Source organism: Podarcis cretensis (assembly GCF_951804945.1).
Source record: "Podarcis cretensis genome assembly, chromosome: 6".
NCBI lineage: Eukaryota > Metazoa > Chordata > Lepidosauria > Squamata > Lacertidae > Podarcis > Podarcis cretensis.
In genome coordinates, this window is record NC_137175.1 from 100640364 (window position 1) to 100647695 (window position 7332).

The window sequence follows — 7332 nt, forward strand, 5'->3', positions numbered from 1 at the left end:
GAGGGAGGGAGGGAGGGAGGGAGGGAAAGAAAGTGAGCTGACCCTGGTGTGAGAGAGTGGAGCTCAAAGAGAGACAGAGAAACCTGGAGGGTGGCACAGGGGGGGGGGTACATTTTGTTTAACTCCTCAGTGGGCAGCAGAAGAGAGGACCCCCAAGGAGAGGCTACTCCCCAGGTCCCCTTGTGCTGCTCTTGGTGCCCCTGCCAGGGGGACCTTTCTCTTCCCGGAGTTCTTCAAAACAGCTTCCTAGAATCATAGAATAGAATCATAGAGTTGGAAGAGACCACAAGGGCCATCGAGTCCAACCCCCTGCCAAGCAGGAAACACCATCAGAGCACTCCTGACATATGGTTGTCAAGCCTCTGCTTAAAGACCTCCAAAGAAGGAGACTCCACCACACTCCTTGGCAGCAAATTCCACTGTCGAACAGCTCTTACTGTCAGGAAGTTCTTCCTAATGTTTAGGTGGAATCTTCTTTCTTGTAGTTTGGAACCATTGCTCCGTGTCCACTTCTCTGGAGCAGCAGAAAACAACCTTTCTCCCTCCTCTATGTGACATCCTTTTATATATTTGAACATGGCTATCATATCCCCTCTTAACCTCCTCTTCTCCAGGCTAAACATGCCCAGCTTCCTTAGCCGTTCCTCATAAGGCATCGTTTCCAGGCCTTTGACCATTTTGGTTGCCCTCCTCTGGACACGTTCCAGTTTGTCAGTGTCCTTCTTGAACTGTGGTGCCCAGAACTGGACACAGTACTCCAGGTGAGGTCTGACCAGAGCAGAATACAGTGGCACTATTACTTCCCTTGATCTAGATGCTATACTCCTATTGATGCAGCCCAGAATTGCATTGGCTATTTTAGCTGCCGCGTCACACTGTTGGCTCATGTCAAGTTTGTGGTCAACCAAGAATCCTAGATCCTTTTCACATGTACTGCTCTCAAGCCAGGCGTCACCCATCTTGTATTTGTGCCTCTCAATTTTTTTGCCCAAGTGCAATACTTTACATTTCTCCCTGTTAAAATTCATCTTGTTTGTTTTGGCCCAGTTCTCTAATCTGTCAAGGTCGTTTTGAAGTGTGATTCTGTCCTCTGGGGTGTTAGCCACCCCTCCCAGTTTGGTGTCATCTGCAAATTTGATCAGGATGCCCTTGAGTCCATCATCCAAGTCGTTGATAAAGATGTTGAATAAGACAGAACCCTGTGGCACCCCACTAGTCACTTTTCTCCAGGATGAAGAGGAACCATTGATGAGCACCCTTTGGGTTCGGTCAGACAGCCAGTTATAAATCCACTGAGTGGTAGCATAGTCAAGTCCGCATTTTACCAGCTTCTTTACAAGAATATCATGGGGCACCTTGTCAAATGCCTTGCTGAAATCAAGGTAGGCTACATCCACTGCGTTCCCTTCATCTACCAGGCTTGTAATTCTGTCAAAAAACGAGATCAGGTTAGTCTGACATGACTTATTTTTCAGAAATCCATGCTGACTATTGGTGATCACAGTATTCCTTTCTAGGTGCTCACAGACTGTTTGCTTAATGATCTGCTCCAGAATCTTCCCTGGTATTGATGTCAGACTGACTGGGCGGTAATTATTTGGGTCCTCTCTTTTCCCCTTTTTGAAAATAGGGACAACATTTGCCCTCCTCCAGTCTGCCGGGACTTCGCCTGTTCTCCAGGAATTCTCAAAGATGACTGCCAGTGGTTCTGAGATCACATCTGCCAGTTCTTTTAATACTCTTGGATGCAGTTCATCTGGCCCTGGAGACTTGAATACATCTAAAGTAGCCAAGTATTCTTGTACTATCTCCTTAGTTATTCTGGGCTGTGTTTCCTCTGCTGAATCATTTGCTCCAAATTCTTCAGGTCGGGCATTGTTTTCTTTATTGGAGAAGACTGAGGCAAAGAAGGCATTGAGGAGTTCAGCCCTTTCTGTGTCCCCTGTTTGCATTTCACCATCTTCTCCTCTGAGTGACCCCACTGTTTCTTTGTTCTTCCTTTTGCTACGAACATACCCATAAAAGCCTTTTTTGTTGCTTTTAACCTCTCTAGCAAGCCTGAGTTCATTCTGTGCTTTAGCTTTTCTGACTTGGTGTCTACACGTGCTGGCTATTTGTTTGAATTCCTCTTTGGTGGTTTCCCCCCTTTTCCATTTTTTGTACACATCCTTTTTTAATCTTAACTCAGTTAAAAGTTCTTTAGATAGCCACCCTGGCTTCTTTAGGCACCTTCCATGTTTCCGTCTCATTGGTATTGCCTGAAGTTGTGCTTTTACTATCTCCCTCTTAACAAACTCCCAGCCATCATGAACTCCCTTTCCTTTTAGTATTACTGTCCATGGGATCTCACCCAGCACTTCCCTAAGTTTTATGAAGTCGGCTTTCTTAAAGTCAAGAAATTGAGTCCTAGTATGCTTGGCTGCTCCTTTCCGCTGTATAGTAAACTTCAGAAGAGCATGATCACTCGCGCCTAATGATCCTTCCACTTCTACCCCACTAACCAGGTCATCAACATTGGTTAGGACCAGATCTAAAATGGCTGTTCCTCTTGTTGCTTCTCCCACTTTCTGGACAATGAAGTTGTCTGCAAGGCCAGTGAGGAATCTGTTTGACCTTATGCTCTTGGCTGAGTTTGACATCCAACAAATATCCGGGTAATTGAAGTCCCCCATTACTACTATCTCCCTTCCTTTTGCATGCTTGGCCATCTGTTCCAGGAAGGCATCATCTATGTCCTCCGTTTGGCTTGGGGATCTATAGTAAACTCCCACCCTGTTATTCTTCTCGCCCTTAATTTTGACCCAAATGCTCTCACTGTGGCTTTGAGGTTCTAAATCTTGGATCTCTTCACAGGTATACACATCCCTGATATATAACGCCACTCCTCCTCCTTTCTTGTCTGGTCTGTTTCTCTGAAATAGATTGTATCCCTCTATTATTACATTCCAGTCGTGGGAGTTATCCCACCAGGTTTCAGTGATGCCTATTATGTCATATTTAGTTTGCTGTACCAAGAGCTCAAGCTCATCTTGTTTATTTCCCATGCTTTGCGCATTAGTGTACAGACATTGAAGTCCATTAATCATTCCCCCGTGTCTCTTATTTAAGGATTTTTTTTTTTTTTTTTTTGTTTCTCCGGTGCTAATCTTGCGTGTTAAATTTAGGGGGTGAGATTTTGATAGCTGTTTTTGTTCTGTTCAGTTTTGGCGTGGTTGCCTTAAGCTTTATTTCACCAGAGGTTTTTTGTTTAATTCTAAGCCTCCCAGAGAGCTCTGCATTATGGGCAGCAGACACATATATAGTATAAAATTGTGTGTGTGTGTGTGTGTGTGTGTGTGTGTGTGTGTGTGTGTGTGTGTTGGATGGAGATCCTAGGAAAGAGAGAGGTGCAAGGGGCTTTCCCCCTTCCCCTCTTTTTTTTGCTATTTCTTCCATTTCCTGCCCGACTAATGTGATGGCTCTGTGACAAGAAATATTGGGGGGTTGCAGAGGGGAAATGAGTGGCCTGAGAGTTAATTGGACACCATAGATTTGGGTGATGAATGTGGGGTAAATTGATTTGGAGTGATTTATCAACTAATTTGGAGAAATAATATTAGAGGGATTTAATTCAAGGTGATTTGGAGGAAATTAATTAGCCACCAGCTTAAATGGGCATTCTGTTGTAGTTCAAAGAAGTGGTTTTGTGCCCTGAGAATCAGACCCCACCTTTTGCCTCAAATGCAGATTCTTTGGCAAGTTGCTCATCTTTTAACCTCACCATTTTGCTTTTTGTGAAATGGATGTCAAATTGCAGTAGTAAATTTTGAAATGGCTGCACCCTAAGGCCACCATTTTGTGGCTGTCCACACTCCCATGGCAGCCATTCTGGGATGGTGTCCACAAAACCTCAGATTTCCAAATATGCCAGTGAGGCCCCTGACAGAACACCTCCAGAGGGGCGGCCACTGGAGAACAAACAGCTAAAGAGGGACAACTATTTTCTGTGGTGGACTGAATCCAAGTTTCATTACGTCCATAGCTTCCTCTTGGACTCACCTTTTAAATTTTTTAATCTCCTCCCTTGACTCAATACGGCAGCTTTAAGGTATACTAGAGCTTTTCAGAGGATTCTGCACACCAGTTTCTTTTTAATGTTGGACCTGTGTCTATTTAGACTCTTGCATAAAAGCTTACTAGTTTGCCCTATATAAAACTCTATGCAGTTGGAATTGGTACGTTAACTTTTTGCACCCTAAAGTGCAATTGGGAATCATTTTAATCCTAACAGTAGGAAAAATAATGGCATTTTATCTAGGTAAATCCTGTTTAAGCTGCATTCCCAGATTACTTTTGTGTGTTCCACAAATGAGAAAACAGGCAAGGTAGTCAACTGCATTCTCCCTACTTAAAGGCAGCTTAAAAGACAGCTACTCTGTGCTCACTTACGTGGGACGTAAGTCCCTTTGAACTCAATGTGACTTACTTCTGAGCTGACGCAGATAGGATTGCAATTTGCAAATATTTTGCAGCTCAACTTGCATGTTTGTTGTGCCCACTAAATTTGTACCTCAAATGGTGAAAAGAAACAACAGAGTATTGTTGGTGTTGCACTGCTACAGTTCCAATAATGGGAGGAGACAGTCCTAAAAATGACAGCCATCCCCTTCTGCCGTGTGTGCTGCATTTCAGAGTGAGCTAGTCAGAATCAGTAGGAAAAGAGGACTATAAAAAGCACAGTAAAAAAAAAATTTCAGCAGTGGGTTTTATTGCATTTTGTAGGTACTGTTAATCGCTGGCTTCCTTCAAAAGTTTTGTACAAACTGGCAATAAACTGTATACATGATTTTAGTTCTTGAACCAACAGAATGAGATCCAGAAGTGACGTGGTGAAGATGCTCTCATCAGAGAGGCTCTCTCATTGGCTGGTTGTCTTTCAGGCTGGGTTGTCATGTGACTGCCTGTCTGTGCCTGCTGTACAGGTGAGTGCATGTTCTGCACAGCAAGTGTAGACAGGCAGACACATGGCAACTCTGGCCGGCCAGCCCATCGCTCCAGCAGGGATGCTCTGCTCTGGGCAGCCTGACTTCACGGCAGAAGGAGGGAGAAGGCACGGTACACAAGCAAACTTTACACATTGGGGAGCTCTCAAACAAAGAAGACGTTTACTTTATTTAGAAAACTTGTGCTGTTCTTTACATTATTGGTTTTTTATTTTCTTGACATACACAAGACGGAGATTGCAGCAAGACATGCGCCCAGAACAAATCTTAATTCATTTCAAAAAGTCTGCATTCATGGTGGGTGGGTGGATGTAAAAATATGTGCAAAGAAAGCATTACTGGGTTTTAAAATTAAGGATATATTTACCCAATATGTGTTTGGGTTTTCAAAATATGCATAAAACATTGTCCTGTTGGTGGAAGTTGCCATTTCCAAAATAGTCCAGCTGACGGCTGTTGGCCTAAAAGCTCACAGTGTGTAAAAACGTTTATACACAATTCACATTTGATTTGCCACATGAATTATATTGCACCCAATTTTTTTAAAAAGCAATGTTATAAACGCCAGTATAAAGTCAGTTCTCAAAAGTGTGATTTGTGCATCAAAAATGCAGAAACAGAACGCGTGTCAGATCCTTATGAACTTGATACTTCAGAATAGTAATTTGTCCTCCTGCACCCCAGCTGTGTTACATGGAAACAGAATAAATCACCATATTCATAGAATCACAGAATCTTAGAGTTGGAAGAGACTCCAAGGGTCATCCAGTCCACCCCCTGACAGATGGCCATCCAGCCTCTCTTTAAAAACCTCCAAGGAAGGAGAGTTTAATTAGTATTTCATTTTGGTGGCGGGGGGGGGGGGGAGAATCTTATTATGATATGCATATAATATATTTTTCTAGAAAACTCCATTAAAAGTTCATGATATACTTTGCTCTTTTAATTTGGTGTGAAGTATGTTGTGGTTTGCCAAAATTCAATCTTCAAAGAACAGTAAGTGTGCAGTAAAGGAATATTGACAACTAACAATAAAGCACTGGCTGAACTGAAAGCTTGAAGGCTGCGGGGGCTGTTACAAGACGTGTCATGCTATTTAAATGCTTTCTAGGCATATGGGGAAATGTATGTTTTACATTCACTCTATAACTGTGTCTCTCACATGCTGCTGCTACAGGTTAGTAATATTCAAGACATGTGTTTTAAAATGTTGAAGACTCTACTTTCAGCACATTATTAGAATTCCATTGTCCCGACTGTATTGATTTTGAAAAAGATACAACTAATATCCAAAACATACTGTACTCAGATACAGCATTCACAGCTAGTTCTCCCCAAGCTTTAAGATTTTATAGAAAATGCAGAATTGTGTTGAAATGTTGTTTCTTAATTTTTGCAAATGCAAATTTACCTTCTGCAAATGCTGCTTTGTTTTTTTTGGGAGGTGCTGTTAGATGCTATGTAAAAATACTTCTCTTATCTCCTTCCTTTGGTCTAAACCGCTTTGAGACACCCCCCCCCCACAAAATAAAGTGGTATAGAAATGATGATGGATGATGATGATAGACGACTATTTCACCCATTTCCTGTTTGACCCCATCCCTTGCCAGCCTTTTGGTACTGAGTTTTTATTTTAGTTTTGTGAAAGTAAAAGCAAACATAGAAATATGGGGATGTGCAAGTATGAGAAACTATTTTAGATACTGCAGGTAATGTAAGTTTTATTGCACCTATACTCCTGCATAAACCTGATTGGTCAATTTTTATTTCTTTTATCATTGTTAAAAATGCTTGGCTAATGGAGTTTAATTTTGTTTACAGAATTTCCTCAGGACAAGGATCCTTGGGTGGTCTGCAGACATTTCTTTGTTAGAGAGGAAGAGATTCTCAAAATGCAAGGGTTGCCTAACATGGGGGTGGAAAGAAGCAGAAATGTAGGGAGTAAATCTTGTCATCAGCTGCATTGTCTCGATTGGGATGGCTGCTGGAAATCATTCTGTAGATAACTGAAATCATCCTTCACCTCGGCTGTATTTTCTGCCTCACTAAAGGAAATGGTGGCTGTCTTAAACTTTTTCTTTCTAATCCCAAACTGCAACTACTTAATTTAGAGAGCTTTTTCCTCGGGTTTTGCTCTATGTGGTAAAATGGAAAAACAGAGCATGCTGCAAGCACAGCATAAAAAAATGGGATTGCTTAATACTTTAAGGATTTTAAAGAGTTTCATATGCTGGCTCTGCAACACTACTATCTTCTTCATTCACCACAACATGTAGTGACCATGTAGCAATGAACTACGGAACCTAATTCTGCTTTGCATTTTCCACTAAACAAACTTTCTCATTTCAGC

At 42.0% G+C, this 7332-nt stretch overlaps 2 long non-coding RNA genes across 2 annotated transcripts; one reads left to right on the top strand and one right to left on the bottom strand.

Annotated features, from left to right (window-relative positions):
• Nucleotides 1-3132: 3132 nt before the first annotated feature.
• Nucleotides 3133-7053, top strand: LOC307219310. The gene is made up of 2 exons (XR_013840370.1): nucleotides 3133-3167; nucleotides 6804-7053. It is a non-coding gene; the product is annotated as an uncharacterized lncRNA (long non-coding RNA).
• On the bottom strand, nucleotides 4731-6809 carry LOC307219311. The gene is made up of 2 exons (XR_013840371.1): nucleotides 5794-6809; nucleotides 4731-5734 (listed from the first exon to the last, which is right to left on the bottom strand). It is a non-coding gene; the product is annotated as an uncharacterized lncRNA (long non-coding RNA).
• Nucleotides 7054-7332: the final 279 nt, after the last annotated feature.